Raw genomic sequence first — 26,455 nt, 5'->3', positions numbered from 1 at the left:
CAGGAGAACAGTGCTGTTGAATCACTGTCACATCATTGCACCAGCCGCAGTTAGTATAGAGGCAGATTCCTCTACCTTTCGTCTTGCTGGAGAGTTCCGTGTGGCGGTCCACTCTGAAAAGTTGGAAGCCAGCCAACTGCAGCGCAGAGTCCGGTATCGATCCACACAGCCACGTCTCCGTGAAGCCCAGGACGGAAGATGAGGAGAAGTCTCTGTTCTTACCAACTAGTAGCTGGAGTTCGTCCAGCTTGTTGCACAGTGAACGCACGTTGGAGAGGAATATACCTGGTAGCGGTGTGCGAAGTCCCCGCCGGCGGAGACGCACAAGCGAACCGCACCGTTTACCTCTCCTCCGTCGCTTCACTGTATGTACGAATGTGAGGGCACCTTTGACCAGAATATCCAAAATTTCGACAGATGAGGCAATGAAAGTCGGAAATAAATTCTCAGGAGTTATGACCCTGATGTTCATGAACATTTCTCTGGTGAAAGACCTCCCGTTCTTAGGCAAAACACTGAATTAACTAACAAAACAAGACAAAACATCGCGCACCAACACACCGAGGCAGCCGTCCGCGGCGCCATCTTATCATTTGATCAGAGAGGCAGGTTGTTAACTTTTCAGACGAAGTCCTGAAATATTACTTGGACAACTTAACAAGTACTGATGACCTGCATTTGAACATCAAAAACTCCCTTTAACTCTTTATACTGTAAACTGCACCCTGTAGAACTCAGGTGCCCTCTGTTATGGGACTGACACTCAAAACTCTGAATAAACAAACATGTAAACAATGTTCTTATCAAAGAATCACACAAGCTTGCTTAGTCCACAGACTAGACTACTGCTTTTGTTAGCATTTAAAAGCAATTGCTTTTCAAAGTTGGCATCTCCCAACCTGTTTCTCCTGGGCCTAAAGACCTGGCCACCAATGCTGAATAGCCTCTCTACTGGAGCGCTCAAGGAGTGCTGTGTTGTATTTGACAAACAGCTTTGTCAGTTTTGGTAAGACTGGTATGTACTCCGTGAAGTCATCATTGGTCTGTGCATCCAGGTAAATGTCCACCTCAGACTTTTTGACACTTGATGGGCGGTTAAATTTGAAAAAGGATGACCTTTTGCTCTCAGAGCCACCAGATGACTGGGCTTGATTAGAGTCATTAGCTATGTCAACAGATTGAAATTCTTGCTAAAAACATCATGCGATATTGCAAGCGCTTAATCTCATCCTCCACCCAGTCCATCTTGAATGCTGGCAGTAGTATAGCTGCCAGTATGTTTTCTCTAGCACGCCTTCCACTCTTTTGAGAGTGATTATATCATGTTGTGGATGAGGGACGACATGCAATTAAACCTTGCGTAGCCGTAGGCTCGAAACTCTCATCAATAGGCCATTCAAATCATTCTTCAGCTGGACAATAGTGGGAGCCAGGAACCCAAGGAATGTGTTTTTCTCCCCCTGAAGGATGTTCAGGGCAGATGCTAGGGGGCTCATCACATTCACAAACTTGTGTATGAAGTCGATTTCTTCTGGAGTAAATCGACGTAGGCCAAACTCATCACAGACAGTGTGCAGGAGAAGTCTGTCATATTCAGGATCCGTAGACAGACTGGCCTGGGGAATCATAGTTGCTATTTTAGACAGTCGCTGCATGGAGAGGAACATAGAGTTCCAACGTGTATCATTTGGTGTTACAAAGCCAATCCCAAGCTTTTCCTCAACAAAATCGGAGGCTTTTGGACTTCTTTTCACTCTGTTCCATAGAGCAGATGCCTTTGAAAAGACGGGCCTCGCTCGCGTTTTGTACTGTCTATCAGATACCTTTTCTGTGTCTTTGGCAACTGGATTTAAGGTGTGAGCCATGCACCTTCTGTGAGGTGGAAGGCAAGGATCCTCTAAATCTGAGAGAGGTGCAGGCTCAATCCCATCATCCTCATCTGAGCTCTCACTAGCAGGGCCAGATTCTTCTGATGCATCATCTTCAGTTGCTTCATCAGCTGCATCAGTAATGGCAACACTCTTTCCAAAACAGTTGAATGCTTCAACAAAATTTGAAGCGTTGTCTGTCACAGTGCACACAATTTTGTTTTGAATTTTAAACTCCTTATACACATCTGCCAACACTTTTGCCAGCACATCATATGTGTGTGCTCCTCTGACACGGCGGCATGCAAGGACTGCTGACCTTCTCTGTGATATATCATTTTTGTCCAGCCAATGAATGGTAATGCCCATACATCCTTTGTTGACAGCTGACCAACAATCTGCTGTTGTGCAAACATGGTCAATATCAGCAAGTTCAGCTTTAAGGTTACTGATAATCTCACTGAATTCTTTATTTAACAGTCCCTGAACCTGCCTTCTTGAAGGCACACGTCTGCCTGGTTGCAAACCATTCACTAGTCTGATGAAGGAGGGCTTTTCCACTTTACTCAGAGGCTCTAAATCTCCAACAATGTAGTCAATTACGAGTTTGTCTACCTGTTGCTGGGAAATCATACCCTTGAAGGCTGCAGACAATGTGGTTTGGGTCATTTGGGGCTGTTGGCAGGGGGTCTTGGTCTTTTTTTGACTTTCAATTACTTGGAGGTAACTTTTTAGGCTAGCTGGATGCTTCAGCTCCACATGCCGTTTTAAATTAGATGCGGATGAGGCTGACGTCCGGACTTGCATTTTCAGAGCAGGAGGACACAATTTGCACAGAAAGGTGAGATTTTTAATGTCGGGATCTTTATCAGACAGTGTGTAAAAATCCCACAAATAATAATAAGGTGCATCGGATGTAGTCGCTGAGTCTCGTCTCTGCTTTCACTTGCCATTTTTATATGAGACCGAGAGCTGTTGTCTTGGAATACGTTGCTTGTTTGGATTACATGTGTGTGCGATGAATCATGGGTAACGTAGTGTGAAGTCGAGTTAGTTGGTTTAGGTTAGGCTACATTGCTAAAATTTTACGGCACTGAGCAACGACATGGTGCAAGCATTCGATTTAGACAGCGTCTCTCCTCAGGAGAAGGAAAACATTCCGTAACGTTTTAGCTAGACCTCAGATAATATGAACGTGTTCACGTTCAAATTCATTATTTGTCATTAAGTCGCTTTCAGTTCATCGTTCCATAAAATGAACGTGTTCAATGAACGCGTGCTTTTGAACTCATTCATGCACAACACTGGAAAGCTTATATTCTATTTCTGAAAAGATCAACTGAACAGGGACTTTTCTTTCTTTTGATCCTGACTGTTATTTGATTTCTTACTTTGGTCAGAACCATTAAGATCGACACGGTCCGAGCTGGTTCTGGACCAAATGACGAGCGATTCTGAAGCGAAAGAGTCCAACAGACTCTGATTAATCAAGAAACAGGAAAACGAAGACAGGTTTAAACTCAGCGATAAAGAGTTTCTTGTCTTGTGCACATTATGAACTTTATTATTTCAGACTTAGTTGTTCATGACGTGTCTCATGTTTCATGTTGGTTTATAAAAAGTTGTGAAGAAAAAACAGGTTCAGTCTGTTGATATGAATCAAGACTGTTATTTATGTAAATATATATATTTTAACATCGTTTTAATTATTTATGATTCATCTCCCAGTGCCTCAAACACCTCAGTTATTCATCTAAACTGTGTAAACTGACAAATATGGCGACGACTCAGGTTTGGGTTTCTTATTGTAGTCAGTAGATGGCGCTGTTTCCATAGTAACAGGAACCTGCTGAGGCCAAACAGCTTCCTGTTTTGTTGGTACAATGTTCAACATCATTTAGTCTGATAAAGACCGTGAGTAGCATCACTGACATGAGATATTACTAAGTAATGATCTGTTATCAATGTGACCTCCTCCTCCAGTACAATCAACACACATTGTTACTAACACAAAACACAAATTCATCTCTAATGTAAATGATGTCAGTGAAAAGAAGCAGGGAGACAAAGAATCAGGACGAGGCTGCCTCCATGATGAATACATGACAGATGTCTGTTAATACTTTCTAATGTGATAACATCTGCACTGAAGCCGACTGCTTGATGTGAGTCTGTCACAGATATGAAGGTATCAGCCTTTATGTTTGCATACACAACAGTGTATTTTTACACAATAAACAAAGAAGATGTGCATTTATCTTTACATTTAAAAAAATGTATCTAAAAAACCACACGTTTATTTTCTTAATTCAAGTTCTGTTTGAACACATCATTAGATTTATAGTTATTTATAATGAAGCTTCTGTTTAACATTTAAACATCAAGTCTCAATTACATGTCTTTGTCACAAGTATTTGACTTTGACATCTTAGGAATCAGAGCCAAACATACAGATGAATTATTTTCAGTCGATGGATCTGAATCAGAAATATTGTTGACAACCTAATGAACATGTTGTCTTGTTGTTATTGTTGTCAAATATTTTCTGAGTCTATACATTTAAAAAATAGTCAAGCCCTTCCTGTAACAATGTCCCACTTTGTTTTGTTCACTGGGTCCAGTATAAATGTATATGTGTATATATGGATTAATATATATCAATATATATGTATGGATACATATATATTGATATATAAAGAGAGAGAAACCAACTATTTAAGGACTTTAAGAATAAAAGTCTCATCGAGTAACTGGAAATTGAAGTAGTTTTCACTTCACATTAAATACTCTGCAGTAGAAAATATTATTTTCTAATATTAAACATTTGAGTCGTTAGATTGAATCCATTTTTAAGACGTAGCAGAATATTCAAAGTAAAGAGAGTCTGGACTCTGGAGCAGACGTTTTATCTATGAATGTGTTTTTGTGTTTGTTTACCTCACAACAGCTGAAGTTGTCTTGAATGTGCTTCATGTCTTCTTGACTCTGAGTGATTTATAAAACAGTCTGAAAACTAAAGTCATGACTTGAACTTTTTCTTGCAGGGATTCACTCTCTGAAGTTTTTCCTCACTGGGTCCTCTCAAGTCCAAAACCTTCCAGAGTTTGTGGCTGTTGGTTTGGTTGATGAAGTTCAGGTAGGTCACTATGACAGCAACACAATGAAAGCAGAACCCAAACAGGACTGGATGTTAAACGCAACTGATTCACAGTTCTGGGAGAGTCAGACTCATGTTGCTTTGGGTAGACAGCATTTCTTCAGAGCCAGCATGGAAATCTTAAAGGAACGCTTCAACCAAACTGGAGGTTTGTTTACATTTCACTCTCTAATAATAACACAACACACACACATACACACACTCTCTCTCACACACACACAAACACACTCGCACACATGCACACAATCACACTTAAACGCACACACAATCACACGCACACACACAATTACACTCTGACACCAAAACACACAATCACAGTCGCACACACACACACACATAAACAATCACACTCACACACAAACACACACACACACACACAATCACATTCACACACACAATCACACACACGCCCACAATCACACATAAAGGCACGCACACACACACACACACACATACAATCTCAAACACACACATAAACACACTCACACATAATTATACACACACACACATACACATACAATCACACTCACACACATAAACACGCACACACAATCACACGCACAAACACAATTACACTCACACACCAAAATACACAATCACAGTCGCACGCACACACATAAACACACGCATACACACACTCACACATTCTTACACACATAAACAATCTCACTCACACACATGAACACACGCACACAATCACACACACAAACACACAAACACAATCACATTCACACACACAATCACACACACGCCCACAATCACACATAAAGGCACGCACACACACACACACACACACACACAAACACACAATCTCACTCACACACATAAACACACTCACACATAATTATACACACACACACAAATACAATCTCACTCACACATGAACACACACTCACACAAACGCACACACACACACAGACATTTTCATTAATTAGATTTGATCCAAAATATTTACTAATTAATCAAACATGTGATCAATAGATTTTTAAATGATCACAATTTTTTTATCAAGTAAAAATCTCAGATGTTTTGTGATGTTTCTTAAATATTAGAGTTTTTTGCTTCTCGTACTTTTTGATGAATTAAAAACAGTCACAAACATTTTCACGACTTTCTGATATTTTTTTCAGTTTAAAATTGTAATTGATGAATTTAAAAAATACATAATCAACAAGAATGATTAGTTTGAACCTTAAATATATAAAATAAACAGCAGAGCAACAGATGAACGTCCCTGTGCTGACCACAGTGTGTCCACAAAGTAATAAACACAGCAGAGAATTACACGTTAGATCAGATTCACCCAAACACAGAGTCAAAGCCAGAAGACATTTATATACTGTAGTGCTGAAAAAGACATTTAACTTCTGACCTGATCAGCAGAAAATAATAAAGATCAACAACTGTGAATTAGTTGTTATCAGTGTGTCTCTGTGTGTGTCTCTCTGTGTGTGTGTGTGTGTCTGTGTCTCTCTCTGTATGTGTGTGTGTGTGTGTGTGTCTGTGTGTGTGTGTCTCTCTGTGTGTCTCTGTGTGTGTGTGGTGAAGATGTGATAATAACAGCTCAGATCTCTGTCTCTCTCTCAGGTCTTCACATTTACCAGCAGATGTCTGGATGTGATTGGGACGATGAGACTGGAGAAGTTAATGGTTATGAGCAGTATGGTTATAATGGAGAAGACTTCATATCATTGGACCTGGAGACAGAGACGTGGATCGCTCCACCAAAGAGTGTCATCACCAAACTGAAGTGGGATCAGAATAAAGCTCAACTCGCATATGATAAGAACTACTACACCCAGGTGTGTCCTGCCTGGCTGAAGAAGTACCTGGAGCTGGGGAGGAGCTCTCTGATGAGAACAGGTGACATCACAGAACCTCCATCAACTTAATGGTCCTCTTTCTTTCTCTGTGGCAGCGAACGAGAGAAATACACAGAAGCTCTGTCTCCCTCTCCTTCTCCTCTCTCCCTCTCTCTCTCTCTCTCTCTCTTCCTCCCTCCTCTCTCCCTCTCTCTCCCTCTCTCTCTCTCAGTGCATGCTGGGAGTTTGTTGGTGGAGTGGTGGTGAGCGTGTGAGAGTTTGTGGTATTTTCGCAAATTGCTATAGTTATATTCTAAACTGTGTTTTTGTATGATTGTGTAGTTGTTAGTTGTTGTATTGTTAGTGTGTCTGTGATTGTTTGTCGGAGTGAGCCGTGTTTCCTCGGCGGGATGGCGTCCTCTGGGCCGCTGTCCCTGTCTCTGAGACACGGGTGAGGCTGGTGCCGCAGCAGGACAGCCCGGTGGAGCAGGTGTTGTTGGCGGTAGGAGAGCAGGTGGGACACGGAACATCTCCTACGCCTCTCGCAAGAACAAGGCGGTGGTCGTGTTGCTGAAGGAGCAGAAGTTTGTGGCGCAGCTCGTAGAGAGCGGCCTGGTGATCCAGGACCAGCTCGTCCAGGTGTCCCCGCTGGCGGTGCCTTCCACCCGGGTCACTGTGTCCGGGTTCCCCCGTTTATCTCAACCAGGCGCTGGAGCAAGAGCCAAGCGCTTCGGGAAGATGGCGAGTGGGTTCAGGCCAGTGACTCTGGGATGTAAAGATCACAAACTGAGGCATGTTCAATCTCTGCGGAGACAGGTGTTCATGTTCCTGAGCTCTACCACCCAGACTCTGGATGTCTCATTCCGGTTCAAACATGAGGACGGGTTCTACATGGTCTATGCGAGCTCGGGAACATCAAGTGTTTTGAGTGTGGGGATGTGGGCTGCAAGCGGATCTCCTGTCCCCGCAGACAGCACGCAGCGGGGCCTGCGGTGCTGCTGTGGCTGCCGGGGGAAAGGAGGCTGTCCCCGGAGCTCAGCGAGGCAGGCGGCTCCGCGCCGGCTGGAGGTGCTGCCTGGGGCCCGGTGGTCCGGTCCGCTGCTGTCGGTGGCTCGGTGTCTAAGGTGAGCACAGCAGGGGAAGTGAGCACTGAGAATATAGTTCATAGGTCACGGGTGTTAAAGGTTCTATTGTGGTCGGGGATGTGGGTGGTAGAGGCCCGGTGCCAGGTGGCTCTGTGGTCGGGGATGTGGGTGGTAGAGGCCCGGTGCCAGGTGGCTCTGTGGTCGGGGATGCGGGTGGTAGAGGCCCGGTGCCCGGTGGTTCTGTGGTCGGGGATGCGGGTGTTAGAGGCCCGGTGGCCGGTGGCTCTGTGGTTGGGGATGCGGGTGTTAGAGGCCCGGTGGCCGGTGGCTCTGTGGTTGGGGATGCGGGTGTTAGAGGCCCGGTGGCCGGTGGCTCTGTGGTTGGGGATGCGGGTGGTAGAGGCCCGGTGGCCGGTGGCTCTGTGGTGGGGATGTGGGTGGTAGAGGCCCGGTGGCCGGTGGCTCTGTGGTCGGGGATGTGGGTGGTAGAGGCCCGGTGGCCGGTGGCTCTGTGGTCGGGGATGCGGGTGGTAGAGGCCCGGTGGCCGGTGGCTCTGTGGTTGGGGATGTGGGTGTTAGCAGCCCGGTGCCCGTGGTTCGGTGGTTGGGGATGCGGGTGTTAGCGGCCCGGTGGCCGGTGGCTCTGTGGACTGCGGTCAAGCCAGCCGACACTCGCGTCTCTGTGGTCAAATCAGCCGACACAGAAATTCCACTGCACTCATATACTGACATTTATGGTAAACCCATACAAACCGCCCAAGAACGGAAGAAGCGGCGAGTACTCGAAGTTAGAGGAAGAACATCCGGTTTTCAAAATAAACTGTTGACATGGAGCATAATGCAAAATTGAAAATGAAATGTATTGGATTATATTCACAAGAAGTATATATCGTCTTACCTGTGTCATTTTTATGAATAGCATTTTGACTGTATCAATAAAGAGATTTTACAAAATAAAAGTCACACATTTTTAACTTCAAGTAGCTAATTTCTGGATATTTCAAAGTACTATAAAAACACTTTGTTCAATAATTCCAGAGTGAGACTGATATGCCTGTGTTCAGGACCTCTCTGACTATCCACATAATGAATATCAAACATTTTTACTGTATAAATTAAGAGATTTTTCAAAGTAAAGTCCAACATGTGTACAATCAAATCGGTTCATTTCTGGATATTTCAAATTACTATAAAAACACTTTGCTCAATAATTCCAGAGTGAGACTGATATGCCTGTGTTCAGGACCTCTCTGACTATCCACATAATGAATATCAAACATTTTTACTGTATAGATTAAGAGATTTTCAAAGTAAGTCCAACATGTGTACAATCAAATCGGTTCATTTCTGGATATTTCAAAGTACTATAAAAACACTTTGCTCAATAATTCCAGAGAGAGACTGATATGCCTGTGTTCAGGACCTCTCTGACTATCCACATAATGGATATCAAACATTTTTACTGAATAAATTAAGAGATTTTTCAAAGTAAAGTCCAACATGTGTACAATCAAATTGGTTCATTTCCGGATATTTGAAGTGCTTAGTGTTTAGTACATAATCCAACTAGTATTGAAGGAAATGCTGGAGATAACCCTGCAGCTCCGCCTTATAGCGATAACACAGCGCGTTAGCAACAAACAACCGACAGACAGCTGATCTGGGCGCAACCGCAGTCAGTGAGTCCAAAGAGTTGGTTCCTAATTTAATTAACGAACAGTTTAAAGTTAAATCGACGGTCCAAAGCAGTTTTCTCAAGTCAAGGATGATATCTGTCTCTGCTTCCCTCTGTGTGTCTGTGTCCGATGATGGCGAGGTTAAATTCACTTCTGAGGTGTCACAGCCACACTGTAACGAATTGCTGTAAGAAAACGGCAAAATTCTGACAGTAACATTCTGTTTTCCATTAAAACGGCACTGTGCTGTAGAAAACAATGCATTCTGGGAAATATTTATGAGCAGCTTGCTGTTTTCCTTAAAACATTGTAATATACTGTAAACAGCATTGCATTCTGGGGGTGATGTCAGAATCAACGGCAGAGAGGTCCTGCACAAACGGAATGCTACTATATTTGTAGAAGACACATGTTGAACACAAAGTCGTGAAGCCAACTCTGGACCTTTTTTCGAGGATTATCCATCTGAATCCTGCATTTTATCAGCAAGTCTTCGGTAAGTTGAAATAAACTTTATCTGCCTTGCATTTTGCTTACTTTTTGCTGTCTTTTCAACAAACTCAGACTGATTTAGAACTGTAACTTAGCTAGCTTGTATGTGGTCCTCTGAATTAGCTATGCAGTGACATGTGAGTACAGCAGTAAAACTATTTTAAATTATTATTTTGTAGGTTCGGCCAATACTAAATAGTATTTAAAAGTTAATCTTAATAGTTTTCGTATGGTCAGTTGGTTTGCAGCTAGGAGCATTATTGTGAGTTTGTCTTCTTCTGTAAATTTTCAACTCCACTACAGCTTTGATAATGTTACATCTTATTAGGTATTAAACTTGAACTAATAGTTGATATTAGTATGTTGTCCAGCTGCTGAAGGAACCATTTTACAAAGAATTCAGATGGACTCATCTGCCTAGTTTGTTTCTCTTCTGCTTCATTTATACTGCAATGGATTGTTGCCATCTTAATCCTCATCTAAGGTAATATTCTCACCACAGAGAATGTCTGTGCTTTACAGCAATCTTCCACAGTGGTGGTGAAAGGACACTCAACCTACTTTTGACTCCTCCTCTAGTGTTGCTCATGTATTCAGAACATATCTTATATTGCATATCAGATTGGTTTTTTTGTGTTATCTGTATTAATAATAAAAAAGCATGCATTTTCTTCCCATTAGAGATGTTTGCAAAGTCAAGATGCTTTTGAGATGAGTCTTGATTCATGTTTCAGGTGGAAAGAGCCTCGACAGCTGGATACTGATGATCAGTCTTCAGGATCACATGTGGGGCATCCACCCAACCTTTGTGACAGGGCCTGCTGTTTACAGTGTTCACATCTTTAACTGGGAAGCTGCCTGTACAAGGTAAGACTTGTGCTGCCTATCTGACATTTTCTTTTATTTCACATTTTTACATTTATTTTCAACCCTAACTTCATAAACACTTGTATAGACATCATATATCATAGGCTTTATTTCTATCCAACCTCTAATCTCAGATTCCTGTGTTTTGTAGATGCTTCTTTTGAATCAACCCAGAAAGAGGAACAAGAGCCGTTTGGGGACCTGTCTCCAAGAGGACAGGAGAGTCATTCAGAAGAAATCTGTCTCAATCAACCTTGTAGACTTTGAGTGGAGTTTCATAGTTCAGTGAGAGCCTTCCCCAGGTTATTTGTCAATTTTTCTCTTTAATTTTGTACATGTTATCATATTCTTGTTCTCCTGTCCACTAAATATGAATTATTTCAGGTGACTGTGTATAAACAGTCAGTAACTGAGCAGACCCTCCTATATCCTCCGCTTTTTTTCTCTCCGTTAGAAATTCGGATCAGTTATTGGATGTCTTTACTTCATGAATGTCACTTGTTGATCTTCCATGCAATTAAGTTGCAGAGCTCCCACCGTCAGATACGACGAGACGATACCTCAGAAACCATGTTCTGATGACAGTGTTCAGAGGACAATGTATCCTGCCATTGTGTTGTTAAATTGATTTTGTAAAATCTCTTAATTTATACAGTAAAAATGTTTGATATCCATTATGTGGATAGTCAGAGAGGTCCTGAACACAGGCATATCAGTCTCACTCTGGAATTATTGAACAAAGTGTTTTTATAGTACTTTGAAATATCCAGAAATGAACCAATTTGATTGTACACATGTTGGACTTTACTTTGTAAAATCTCTTAATTTATACAGTAAAAATGTTTGATATTCAGTATGTGGGTAGTCTGGGAGGTCCTGAACACAGGCATATCAGTCTCTCTCTGGAATTATTGAGCAAAGTGTTTTTATAGTACTTTGAAATATCCAGAAATGATCGATTCCACAGTGGAAATGTTGGACTTTACTTTGAAAATCTCTTAATCTATACAGTAAAAATGTTTGATATTCAGTATGTGGGTAGTCTGGGAGGTCCTGAACACAGGCATATCAGTCTCACTCTGGAATTATTGAACAAAGTGTTTTTATAGTACTTTGAAATATCCAGAAATGAACCAATTTGATTGTACACATGTTGGACTTTACTTTGTAAAATCTCTTAATTTATACAGTAAAAATGTTTGATATTCAGTATGTGGGTAGTCAGAGAGGTCCTGAACACAGGCATATCAGTCTCTCTCTGGAATTATTGAGCAAAGTGTTTTTATAGTACTTTGAAATATCCAGAAATGATCGATTCCACAGTGGAAATGTTGGACTTTACTTTGAAAAATCTCTTAATCTATACAGTAAAAATGTTTGATATCCATTATGTGGATAGTCAGAGAGGTCCTGAACACAGGCATATCAGTCTCACTCTGGAATTATTGAACAAAGTGTTTTTATAGTACTTTGAAATATCCAGAAATGAACCAATTTGATTGTACACATGTTGGACTTTACTTTGTAAAATCTCTTAATCTATACAGTAAAACTGTTTGATATCCATTATGTGGATAGTCAGAGAGGTCCTGAACACAGGCATATCAGTCTCACTCTGGAATTATTGAACAAAGTGTTTTTATAGTACTTTGAAATATCCAGAAATGAACCAATTTGATTGTACACATGTTGGACTTTACTTTGTAAAATCTCTTAATTTATACAGTAAAAATGTTTGATATTCAGTATGTGGGTAGTCTGGGAGGTCCTGAACACAGGCATATCAGTCTCTCTCTGGAATTATTGAGCAAAGTGTTTTTATAGTACTTTGAAATATCCAGAAATGATCGATTCCACAGTGGAAATGTTGGACTTTACTTTGAAAAATCTCTTAATCTATACAGTAAAAATGTTTGATATCCATTATGTGGATAGTCAGAGAGGTCCTGAACACAGGCATATCAGTCTCACTCTGGAATTATTGAACAAAGTGTTTTTATAGTACTTTGAAATATCCAGAAATGAACTGATTTGATTGTACACATGTTGGACTTTACTTTGAAAAATCTCTTAATCTATACAGTAAAACTGTTTGATATCCATTATGTGGATAGTCAGAGAGGTCCTGAACACAGGCATATCAGTCTCACTCTGGAATTATTGAGCAAAGTGTTTTTATAGTACTTTGAAATATCCAGAAATGATCGATTCCACAGTGGAAATGTTGGACTTTACTTTGAAAAATCTCTTAATCTATACAGTAAAAATGTTTGATATCCATTATGTGGATAGTCAGAGAGGTCCTGAACACAGGCATATCAGTCTCACTCTGGAATTATTGAACAAAGTGTTTTTATAGTACTTTGAAATATCCAGAAATGAACCAATTTGATTGTACACATGTTGGACTTTACTTTGTAAAATCTCTTAATTTATACAGTAAAAATGTTTGATATTCAGTATGTGGGTAGTCTGGGAGGTCCTGAACACAGGCATATCAGTCTCTCTCTGGAATTATTGAGCAAAGTGTTTTTATAGTACTTTGAAATATCCAGAAATGATCGATTCCACAGTGGAAATGTTGGACTTTACTTTGAAAAATCTCTTAATCTATACAGTAAAAATGTTTGATATCCATTATGTGGATAGTCAGAGAGGTCCTGAACACAGGCATATCAGTCTCACTCTGGAATTATTGAACAAAGTGTTTTTATAGTACTTTGAAATATCCAGAAATGAACTGATTTGATTGTACACATGTTGGACTTTACTTTGAAAATCTCTTAATCTATACAGTAAAACTGTTTGATATCCATTATGTGGATAGTCAGAGAGGTCCTGAACACAGGCATATCAGTCTCACTCTGGAATTATTGAGCAAAGTGTTTTTATAGTACTTTGAAATATCCAGAAATGAACTGATTTGATTGTACACATGTTGGACTTTACTTTGAAAAATCTCTTAATCTATACAGTAAAAATGTTTGATATTCAGTATGTGGGTAGTCAGAGAGGTCCTGAACACAGGCATATCAGTCTCTCTCTGGAATTATTGAGCAAAGTGTTTTTATAGTACTTTGAAATATCCAGAAATGATCGATTCCACAGTGGAAATGTTGGACTTTACTTTGAAAAATCTCTTAATCTATACAGTAAAAATGTTTGATATCCATTATGTGGATAGTCAGAGAGGTCCTGAACACAGGCATATCAGTCTCACTCTGGAATTATTGAGCAAAGTGTTTTTATAGTACTTTGAAATATCCAGAAATGAACCAATTTGATTGTACACATGTTGGACTTTACTTTGTAAAATCTCTTAATTTATACAGTAAAAATGTTTGATATTCAGTATGTGGGTAGTGAGAGGTCCTGAACACAGGCATATCAGTCTCTCTGGAATTATTGAGCAAAGTGTTTTTATAGTACTTTGAAATATCCAGAAATGATCGATTCCACAGTGGAAATGTTGGACTTTACTTTGAAAAATCTCTTAATCTATACAGTAAAAATGTTTTATATTCAGTATGTGGGTAGTCAGAGAGGTCCTGAACACAGGCATATCAGTCTCTCTCTGGAATTATTGAGCAAAGTCTTTTCATAGTACTTTAAAATATCCAGACATTAGCTACTTGAAGCTAAAAATGTGTGACTTTATTTTGTAAAATATCTTAATTGATACAGTCAAAATGCTATTCATAAAAATGACACAGGTAAAAGATATATACTACTTGTTGTGAATATAATCCAATAAATTTATTTTTCAATTATGCATTTTGTATAGGCTCCATGTGAACAGTTTATTTTGATGAAACCGGACGTAGGCCCACATGTGTTCTCTCCTCTAACTGAGTACTCCGTTGCCGTTCTGGGCGGTTTGTATGGGTTTACCATAAATGTCAGTATATGAGTGCAGTTGAATTTCCGTGTCGGCTGATTTGACCACAGAGGCGCGAGTGTCGGCTGGCTTGACCGCAGTCTCTGTGGTCAGGGATGTGGGTATTAGAGGCCCGGTGGCCGGTGGCTCTGTGGTCGGGGATGCGGGTGGTAGCGGCCCGGTGGCCGGTGGCTCTGTGGTCGGGGATGCGGGTGGTAGAGGCCCGGTGGCCGGTGGCTCTGTGGTTAGGGATGGTTGTCATGGTGACGTTGAGGATGCTGACATGGATGTGGACTCTGACTGTGAAACTGGGTCAGTTGTAGGAAGCGCTTCTCAGAGCATTGATTTGTATTCTCTGGAGGAGATTAACATTTTCCTAGATGATACATTTGGGAAAACAGTGAATGTGAGAGATTTTTTCCCAGATATTGGAAAGTTCATTCAGTCAGTTATCACATTACAAAAAGGTGGTGGGGCTGAATCTATTAGATGAAAAGAAACGTTACCGCCTAAAGAAATTAGTCACCGGGGTAAGGAAAGGGTTAAAGGTACCAAACACAAAAATGTTAAAAAGATGAAAGCGACAAAATAAAGATGTTCTTAAATCACTGGGTGTTTCACTGTTGTTGTTTGCTGTTCTCTCTCTTCTATCTTCCCATGCAGGGTCTAAGGGCAGTTCATTAAATATGAACGGGGGCAGAGATGCAAAGAAGAGAGCTGTGTTAGCAGGAAACAATTAAGCAGAAGAGACTTGATGTTGTGTTTCTCCAAGAAACACATACTGACAGTCTCAATGAGATTGATTGGGGTTAGTAGGTGGTGGACAGCATGTCTCAGCCATGCCATGGACAAATATAAGTGCAGGAGTTGCCATTCTCTTTTCTACAATAGCAAACGTAAATATAATCTCTCACTCAGAAATAATTCAAGGCAGAATCCTGATTGTAAAAGCTGAAGTACAAGATTTTAAATTCAGTTTTATTAATATTTATGCACCAAATCAAGGCTCTGAGCGGGAAAGAGTTTTTAAAATTTTAAACGAAACACTAAGTGGCATAGACCAGGAGGAATGTATTGTGTTGGGTGGAGACTGGAACTGCTGCACAGATTTGAAGTTAGACAGGACGGGGGTGGAGCCACATGTTCAGTCATCTCTGCTTTTATCTGAGATCGTAACAAAAGTAGATCTGGTGGATGTGTGGAGGTTAAAGCATCCTTCAGCCCGGCAGTACACCTGGGTCAAAGTTTTAGATGGAAGGATCAGTGCAGCCAGGTTAGACAGGTTTTATCTTTCTGCCGCTTTTTCTAATCAGGTTTTTAACTGTCAGATCCTCCCTGGTTGGTTTTACTGATCACCATCTGGTTTTAATGGAGTTTATTTTATCCTCAACAGTAAAATCAAAGTCTTTTTGGCATTTTAACACTAAATTATTGCATGATTTTACTTTTTGTGAGAATTTTAAACTGTTTTGGGCTTTTTGGAAAAATAAGAAAGACGAGTTTTCCTGCCTTACCCAGTGGTGGGAAGTAGGAAAGGCCCAAATCCGAGTGTTCTGTCAGCAGTACGCAGCCAACTCCACCGTCAAAATAAAAAGAGCCATTCAGAAGCTAGAGGAGGAGATCAGAAACCTGGAAGCTGTCCCAGCCACACAAAGCAACGGGCAGGATGCAGAACAGCTTAAAACCAGAGTCAGGATTTAAACTCCTTTACATGAAAGAGCAAGAGAGCCTTGGTCAGAGCCTGCTTCACTAAACTACATGATATGGATGCTCCGACCCCTTCTTCTTTAACCTAGAGAAGTCGGTGGCTCTGAGGAAACAGATGGTGTCTCTGTGGCTCCCAGATGGAGAAGTGACCACAGAACCGGCTAGGATGAGGAAGCATGCAGTAGAGTTCTACTCAGAGCTGTTCAGAGCAGTTCACTGTGATGTGGACTCTGCTGCAGAGCTGCTAGAAGGACTTCTCAGCTGAGTCCTGAAGAACAGGATACACTAAACTCTGACATCACCTTAGAGGAGCTGACCGCGGCTGTGTCGCAAATGGCGTCCGGAAAGGCCCCTGGAGTGGATGGATTACCTTCAGATTTTTAAAACATTTCTGGGGTGTTTTGGGAGGAGACATTTTAGACATTTTTAAAGAGTGTTTTAAAAAGGGACACTTCCTACTTCCTGTAGACGCGCAGTTCTCTCTCTGCCGCCAGATGGAGATCTTAGCCTTTTAAAGAACTGAGACCAGTGGCCCTTTTATGCACAGACTACAAGATCCTCTCCAAGGTTTTATCCAACAGACTGAAGACCTGCATCGAACAGCTGATCAACCCAGATCAATGTTACTGTGTGCCTGACAGATCCATGCTGGACAATCTGTTTTTAACAAGAGATGTGTGTGATGTGTGTAAATTATATAATGTAAATGTGGGTATTATTTCAATTGATCAAGAAAAGCCTTTGACCGTGTGGATCACGATTTTTTATTTTCAACCTTGCAGGCTTTGGTGTCTGGGGTCCTGTCCTGGGTCAAGCTGCTGTATAGTGGGCCAGCTGTGTGGTGAAGGTGGGGGAGGGCTGAGCTGTCCTGTGCTCACGAGAGGCATCAGGCAGGGCTGCCCCATCTCAGGACAACTGTACAGCATCGCCATCGAGCCTCTTCTGTGCAGGTTGAGGAGCAGGCTGAGGGGTCTCTCTGCCGGGCTGGCTCACAACCCTCCTGTGGTCGTCTCAGCTTATGCTGATGATGTTAATGTTTTTATCCATGACCAGCATGATGTCCAGCAACTTCAGGAATGTCTGGTCTTTATGGGAGAGCCTCTTCAGCCAGAGTCAACTGGGAGAAGAGTGAGGGGTTTTAATGGGTCAGTGGAGCCTGGGGACTGAGCCTGGTCTTCCTGGAAGTCTCCGGTGGGGAAGGGATGGATTAAAAGTTTTAGGAGTCCATCTAGGAAGTGAGGGCTTTCAGAGGCAGAACTGGGAGGGGTGCTGGAAAAGGTGGGTGGTTGTCTAAATGGAAATGGTTGCTACCTTATCTGTCCTACAGGGAAGAGTTCTGATAGTGAATAACTTGGTCGCCTCGTCTCTTTGGCACAGACTTATTGTGTTGGTGCCACCTCCAGGTCTGGTTGAAGATGTGCAGCGCCGCCTGGTGAAGTTCTTCTGGTCTGGTCAGCACTGGCTGAGGGCAGCGGCCCTGTCTCTCCTGTGGCAGAGGGAGGTCAGGTCTCATTGACATTGTGTCCAGAACTGCGGCCTTCAGACTGCAGACGGTGCAGAAGTTGCTGTACGGCTGTGGTCTCTGCTGGTTGGCTCCTGCCTGCCTGCTGCTCAGACAAGCAGGCCGGCTGGGGCTGGACAAACAGTTATTTCTGATCTCATCAACTGAAGCTGACCTGACTGGACTGACACCGCTCTACAGCTCGGTGGTGAACGCCTGGCAAACGCTGGAGGTCAAGCGGACTCCTGACCCCAGACCGGGATATGGCTGTTTGAGGAGCCGCTCTTCCACAATGATTTCCTGAGAACCGACACCTTTCCTCTGCAACACTGAGAAGTAAGTTTGTTGAGGCTGGCATCATCAAACTGGGCCACCTCACAAAGACATCCTGGGAAACACTCTGTGACGTCACCAACATCAGGTCCTCCAGAGTTCTGAAGAGGATCGTGGAAGAAATGTTGCAGTCCCTGTCTGTGCCACTGAGAGCGTTTGCTGAAAATCGTACTCTAGCTGACCAATGGGATGATGACTGAGTATCTGTTTCTCTCTGATCGTCAGCCCTGCTGCTGACGGGTGGCGAAGAGGAGAGTGGACTGCTTCTTTCCTTTAAAACACCGGTGCTGAGTAGTTTCAGCTCTTTTGGGAAGAAGCAGCTTTATGTCAGCTGTGTGAAGGTGGTGAACCTTCGCTCTCTGGCTGGAGTCAAAGAGACGAGGTGGACTGAGGTTTTTGCTGCAGGCTGCACCCTGAAGGCAGGTGGAGGGTCCTATAAAACCTCCTGTTGAAAAACGGGTGGGTGACCTCCAGTGGAGGATTATACATGGAGCTTTAGCTACAAACAGACACAGAGCTCACCTGGACCCGAGCACTGGGGAGGGATGTGGTTTCTGTGGTGATAGGGAGACGGTAGAGCACCTGGTGGTGACTTGTCCTCGATTAGAGGTTTTATTTAGACAACTGCAGCAGTGGGTGGAGGCTCTGGGGGAGAACTTCTCTCTCCCGTTGTTTGTTTTTGGGCCTAAATACCACAAAGGAAACAGAGCAACACTCGTCTTAGTCAACTTCCTGTGCGGTATGGCTAAACTGGCCACCTGGAAGAGCAGGAAGAACCAGATGTTGGGTGAAGGCTGGACAGATGTGGAGAAGTGCTTCGAAGGTTTGGTAGCAACTCGCCTGAGAGTAGAACACGCCTTCTACAGCCTGACCAGTAACCTGAAGCTTTCAAGTGTCAGTGGGGATCAGACAGGTTCTATGTTCAGTAGAGGAGGACGGTTCACTGGTCCTTCATTTTTAAACTCCGTGTGTGTGTGTGTGACAAGTTTTCTTTTAAATATGATCTGATTGAAGTGTTATTTATTTTTGCTGATGCATGAAATTATCTAAATAAAAGTTATCTTAAAAGTCTCTCTCTCTCTCTCCTCCTCCCTCTCTCCCTCCCCCTCTCTCTCTCTCTCTCTCTCCCTCTCCTCCTCTTTCTCTCTCCTTCCTCCCTCTCTCTCTCTCTCTCTCTCTCTCTCCCTCCCTCTCTCTCTCTCTCTCTCTCTCTCTCTCTCTCTCTCTCTCTCTCTCTCTCTCTCTCTCTCTCCTTCTCCTCCCTCTATCTCTCTCTCTCTCTCTCTCTCTCCCTTCCCTCTCCCTCTCTCTCTCCCTCTCCTCCCTCTCCTCTCTCTCTCTCTCTCCCTCTCTCTCTCTCTCTCTCTCTCTCTCCCTCTCTCTCTCTCTCTCTCTCCTCTCCTCCCTCTCTTCCTCTCCCTCTCTCCCTCTCTCCCTCTCTCTCTCTCTCTCTCTCCTCTCTCTCCCTCTCCCTCTCCCTCTCTCTCTCTCTCTCTCTCTCTCTCTCTCTCTCTCCTCCTCTCTCTCGCTCTGCTCTTTTCATGCCTCTGCTCTGGCGACACCTAGTGGCCGCAGGCATCATGCTCTCGGGTCGTCCGTCTCATTGCCCTGAACACGATATCTCCAGAATGCTTTGAGGGAATTTCCTAAAATTTGGTGCAAACATTCACTTTGACTTAAGGATTAACTCACTTGATTTTAGTAGCCAAAGGTCAAAGGTCGAGGTCACCGTGGCCTCAAACAATTTTTTTTTAAAATGTGATATCTTAACATCAGCTTCTAGGAATTTCTTCAAATTTAGTACAAACATTCACTTTGACTCACAAATGAACTGAAAACATTTTGGTGGACAAAGGTCAAAAGGTCAAGGTCACGGTAGCCGCACATGGCTTTAAGTTCACATGGACTCAAAGATTGATTGGTTATTGATGAATGGATTAGACCGGGTCCTCTGAAGGATGCCGCCCCTGAATTGAGACCCAGCCGGAGTGTCCTCCCTCCTCACTGCCCGACCGACCTGCACTCACTTTGCACTTTAGCAAAAAATACCAACATTAATCAGAAGTGATCAGGACCTGTCCACTACAGGAAGTTTACTTCATAAATATTGTCAATAAATACTGTGATACTACTTTTACATCATATCGTCCACCCCAGTGTCTTTGCATCACTTCAGCCTCTGTCTCTCACTCACATCACAGTTTGTTCACTTGTCTCGTATATTAACAGACATGACTAATGCTAAATAAATGGAATCAAACAGGAATGATATGTTTAGTATGCAATACATTATAATAACCCATAAACTGTCTTTCTTTTTCCTCCCCAGAGCTTCCCAGGATTTCTCTCCTCCAGAAGTCTCCCTCCTCTCCAGTCAGCTGCCACGCTACAGGTTTCTACCCGACAGCGCCATGTTGTTCTGGAGGAAAGACGGGAGGAGCTTCATGAGGACGTGGACCTCGGAGAGATCCTCCCAACCATGACGGACCTTCCAGATGAGCGCTGACCTGAAGGTTTCACTCAATCCCCCTGAAGACTGGAGGAGGCACTGTGTGTTCCCCAGATCTCTGGTGTGAAGGAGGACATCGTCACCAAACTGGACAAAGACTCAGTGGTCAGTCCAGAGGTGAGACTTGAACCAGTGATGACGCTGAGAAACTCACATTTCATCTACAGTAACAGTCCTGCAGGTCATGTTTGCTGATGTGTAGCAGGAGAAGTTTTCTTTCATCAATGTATATGAATAAATTGAGATCAGTGTTAAACCAGTGCATGTGCCCCCCCCTTCATAATCATGTGACCCTGAAAAATTAAGTTAGTTTTAATCTGTCTGCAACAGTGTCTGAGGATTTTATTACTATTATTATTATCATTGATCAATTAGATTTACACATTTATAAATGTTTAAATTGACTTGTATGATTGTATGATTTTATTCCATGAAGTGTTTCTGCAGGTCTCAACTAGAGCCAGACTGATTTATCATTGGTCAGATGTGAGCCTTTCACAGACACACTGGGATCAGGGTGGATGTTTGATATGAAAACTTTTATTCTACAGAATTAATGAAGCAGAAAAAAAACAAATCTCTCGTTCTTTACCTCGAGCAACAACAGACATTTAGGGACATTTCTTCACACAGTTTATAACCATTTCAACCATTGACTGTAAATAAAGATGGATTACATGACGGCTCCTCAAAGTGAAGCCAAAGCTGCCCGTCGCTGATTGATGCTATAAAAACAGGGTGAAATGTCGATTGACAGCTCGTGATTGACAGCTCGTGATTGACAGCTCGTGATTGACAGAGCATGTGTATCGGGCGGGACTCGTTATCGCGGGTTCCATTCCTCCGTCACTACTGCACAGAGTCCAAATGTGCAAGATGACGGCGTTCGTATCCGGATATTTTAGCTTCATTTCTGGAAAGTGGGAGGAAGTGGAGACGTGTCGTCTGTGTTTATTTCATTAGTCTATGATTTCAACATGTGAACATTATAGTCACTGTTAAGACTCGACTGCTGCTCTGTTGTAGAAGATGAGTCCATGAAATGATTTAGTTACTGGAAGTAAAGTTTAAGACAAACCAGCGTGAATAAGCACAGATACAGTCATTATGTACAGAAGAAAACTGAAAGTAGAAACAACAGCAGGACAAACTCACACGTTTAGTGTGTCTGTGTGTTTGTTGTGTCTCAGGACAGGATTGTGGTTCAGGAGATTCTTGTCGTCCAACCTGCTTCATCTGTTCAGGTTGTGATGCTTTGTTTTTATTCCGCTCAACAGAGAAGCCCACCGACGTGACCACCATCATCATCATCGCTGCAGTGGTCGCTCGCTGCTGTCAGCGCTGTCATTGGACTCATCGTGTACAGGAGGAAGAAAGGTGAGAGACCAACACAGAAGCTTTGTCCAATATGTTTCTGGTGCTTTGATTTTAGACTTTCTAATTAATACTCGCTCAGATCAACCTCACGAAACAAACTTCAGTTCCTCACACACCAACATCTGTTTCAAGAGCTGCAGGGTTCACACAAAGTTTTCTAACTTCCCTCTGCACCACAGACTGTTTATAAAAAGCTCTGCACACAGCGTCCAGCACACAAACAATAAGAAGTGACAGTATGTTGTCGATCGTTTGAGGAGGATCGCCACTAGTGAAAAACATGACACAATTCAGTTTGTGTTTTTACTGTAATAACTGAAATCATTTGTATTTTCTTTTATTTCAGCCCAATGTACCTCACCTGGTAAGTAAAACTTCTCTTTCATTCTGTTTTCTTTTATACTAACATGCTTTATGAGGACATCACGTCACGTTTGCACAGCAGCTGAAAGTACTAACATGTCCAGTTTTATAAAACACCCCCAACACCTCTTTGGTCCACTTTGTACTGGTCCTTTGTACTGGTCCACACCGGCGACAGTCAGGGAGGCGTTATGTTTTCAGGCTGTTCATCCGTTCGTCCCCATCTTGTGAACACGATATCTCAGGAATGCCTCGAGGGAATTTCTTCAAATTTGCCACAAATGTTCACTCAGGCCTTGTCTACACTACTGCCCATATTTATTTCAATGGATACGAGGCTCCCCACAGGAACCTGACCCAGTGCAGGACTCTAGTAAACCCTCTGTAGATTAGATAGGGTTCATTTTGTGCTGAAGAGAGTTTTCAGGACTGTTCCCTGCAGTGTTGGTGGTTTGTAATAAAAGTGTCTGTTCAGAGGAGGATGGACTAACGATGTGTTTCTGACCTCACAGCTGGAACAGATCCAGTTTCCTTACAGCCGCTGAGATCAGGTGAACAAGGTCCTAATTCTCCAAGTGAGACGTCCTCCTGAACACAGTGAGTTGCTTCATCTGTTAAACAAAACTGCCTCAAACTAAGTGCAAAGTAACATATGTGTGATCATGTGTAAAACCTCTGTTTTAATTAGAAATAAAACAATCTGCTGAGAGCAAGGCACAGATCAGAAACCTTCACGTTAATAGGACAGATTATATGTTGAATTAAAACTCAAATATCATCAGTGACACAACAATTCAAATGTTAATAAACCCAATATTTAGGGCTTACATTAAGATTAGTTTTTCGAGTCAACTTTAATTTCCTTGAGAGAATCATGGAAATATAGGTCTCAATACTGTAAATACATAAAATACGTGGCTTTGTGGAACTGAACATTTCATTTTTATTTATTTTTTCTCTCTTTAGGTTTATGGACGAGAAGCAGTGTCACCACAGTCTCCCCCTTACGCTGGGAACTCATTGATTATTCATCACTCAAATCATAAACTGATATTCAGGGTCAGACATTATCAGCTTCACACTTGACAGTAGACGAAAAGCCGAATTTTCGTCACTGCAAACGCCTGCAGACTCGCCTAATTCCTGGCAGTTAGTGCCTGTTTACAGGCGAATTCCCTCCCACACAATATTAATAATATATTTATTATTAATTTATTTATTATTCATTATTAGTAAGCCTTTACCAAAAGCACTGCAGTTACTTAAGACTATACATTCATTCATGTGATGCTTGATGTTATATATTGAACATATTGTAGAGGGAAAAAAAACATTAAGGTATATGTTGAGTCAAAGCTTTATTTACATACAGCACAAATAATGTAAAAACACAACTGGCCTAGCCAGTGAAAAACTAATCAGGTGAAGCTTGACAAGTCTCTTTGCCGCCTCTGGGTCATAAGTTCTTTGTGGGACTCTGTCCGAATCTGCTCCAGCGTGTAGACGTCTGTGATGTGTAGCTGTGAGATCCAGTGCAGCTTCCAGTCTTCTTTGAAGTGTGGCACACAGGTCGGTGAGCTCCTGGCTGTGGAAGGATGGATCCATGTCATCTGTCCCGCTTCAATCATCTGTAAACACAATCAGTACAATTAGCACAGTTCAATGACAACATACACCTACACATGTAACTGAAACATGATCTAATGAATCTTATCTTACCCTCTTTCTTCTCTGTCGACTCCTGAACTTCTCAATGCTGCTGCAAGAGCTGCAAGCTCCGGTTGGATGTACGGGAAGTTCCTTCATACTGGCTCTTAGTACGTCTTAGTACGTCTTAGTACAGGCAGCTGGAAAACAACATGAGTAACATGAGTATATTATTAATAAACGGAAATAGCCTCGCTACATCACCTACATCACATTTACTAAACAGTTACTTACAGACAATGGCGTCATTTTCCACACTGCAAATCCGGACCTGCAGCTAGAGTCTCGGCCAAATGTGCAGTGACTGCTTTTTTACACCGAAAACAGAGTCACTCGTCGGACCACGCAAAACACGAGCCGCTAGTTTCTTGTCTGCGGGAGACAGACGCTTCCTTCACGAGGCTGTGATTGGTCCAGCCCTCTAACGCGCTGACGTTAACAAGTGACGTGGCATGAAGCGGAGTGTGACGTTTTCAGAGTAAAACTTCACAAATGACCTTTTCACTTTTGAAGCAGCGGTTATAACAGTTTTTAAATTGTACTTTACATTTATATGAGATGAGTATGTGACTGAGGACCAGTTTATTCTTTCTGGTGTTAAGTTAATGTACTTACATGATTCTTGCTGTTCTGTGTTTGTACCCTCATAGTTGAATGCACTTATTGTAAGTCACATTGGCTGAGAGTGTTTTAATGGAATACTGAAATAGTTAGGGTTAGGGAGCACAGTGTTTTGGTGTCAGCAGAAAGACTTCTCTTAAAAAACTGTACAGTGGTTTTAAAAAATGTTTATAGCATTGACCTTTGCTCATGGTATACAATGTAATTCATAAGGGAAATCTATATAAGCTACAATTTCAGATTTTATATTTATTTTAAGCCTGGTGTACTTACGCCAGATATTTTAGTTGGTACCTTAGTTAGTACTTTTAGAAAAAGGTGTTACCTCTGCACCACTGAGTGAAACTATCCTGATTTGCATTTGTAAAGCTCACAGCATTGTCATTTACATGTGAAAGCCTCCCTAGGCTTAGGAGCAGGGGGTCACCTCCCAACATTCTCAGGCTTGTAAAACTGCCAGAAACTGGAACCCTGCCACACCCCGGCAGTTACTGGCAGTTTTCTGTGCTGCCTGCAGATTCCTGTGAACAGCCGTTAACCTGAAATTCCACCAAAATTCGCAGCGACAGTATCTGACACAAATACTTATTTTCATGCAGTGTGACCTGTGTGTTGTTAAGGGCCCAAGGAAGTGCAGTGTTGAATCTGGTGTGATTTGGACAAGTGATGCAATCAATGTTAATAGAATTCAAATAAACAGGCGACCAGAGCTCTGTAGCAGCTGCGGCTGGGACTCGTCAGCGTGAGTGACTTTGTTGATCGGGACGACAACAGCTGATTCTCCAGTTGTGGTTCTGCAGACGGTCGAGCTTCACTGAGCTTTGAACAAACAGGAGAACGGCTCTTTGTGAGTCCAGCAGCAGCTCTTTATCTGTCGCTGCTCAGATTACTGCAGGTCACTTTGACAGTTTCAGAAAGTTGTTCATCATCACTGTGGTGAATCGTGTTGATAATTCGACTCAGACACAAATCATCCAGTTAATGATTCAATTTCATTTTCCAGGAAATATACTGATTCATGATTTATACGAAGTAACATCAAATTACACACAATGATGAGTTGTTGTCACACACGGACACAAAACACGAGCATTAGTACAAAATTAGTTTTCCAGATGTGTAAATATTCAGATTTTATTTTATTTCTAATTTGGTCTGAACAAGAAATTAATTAATCCAGAGTTGCTTGTTTTGTTTTTGTTTGGTTATATTCATGCTTTGCTGTGTTCTTAACCTTTATAAGTTCATTTTAGTGGAGATTATAAAAGTGTTGTGGGATGTTTTAAGTATCTCATATGAAATGTTCTGTTAATATTTCCTGTGTTTTGTGTTTTCCAACATAACTTTGGCAACTCGCAACTTTACAAATTTAACTTAGTAAAGTTAGTTGAAGCAAATACGTTTACAAATCCATTAAATATTCTCTGTTGATTATATTTAGAAATCGCAGTAACACAATTTCAAGTTTTCATTTTTACAGTGTGGAAACTGAACGTTGAGGCTCAATTTCTCT

The 26,455-nt window shown here is 42.1% G+C and overlaps 1 pseudogene; it reads left to right on the top strand.

Annotated features, from left to right (window-relative positions):
• Positions 1-26,455, top strand: part of LOC118124614 — a 478,051-nt pseudogene that overhangs the window by 4,532 nt on the left and 447,064 nt on the right.

The sequence above is a fragment of the Hippoglossus stenolepis genome, chromosome 17 (genome assembly GCF_022539355.2).
Source record: "Hippoglossus stenolepis isolate QCI-W04-F060 chromosome 17, HSTE1.2, whole genome shotgun sequence".
Lineage (NCBI taxonomy): Eukaryota > Metazoa > Chordata > Actinopteri > Pleuronectiformes > Pleuronectidae > Hippoglossus > Hippoglossus stenolepis.
The sequence above is the reverse complement of the archived record's forward strand: the minus strand, read 5'-3'. Positions and strand labels throughout refer to the sequence as shown.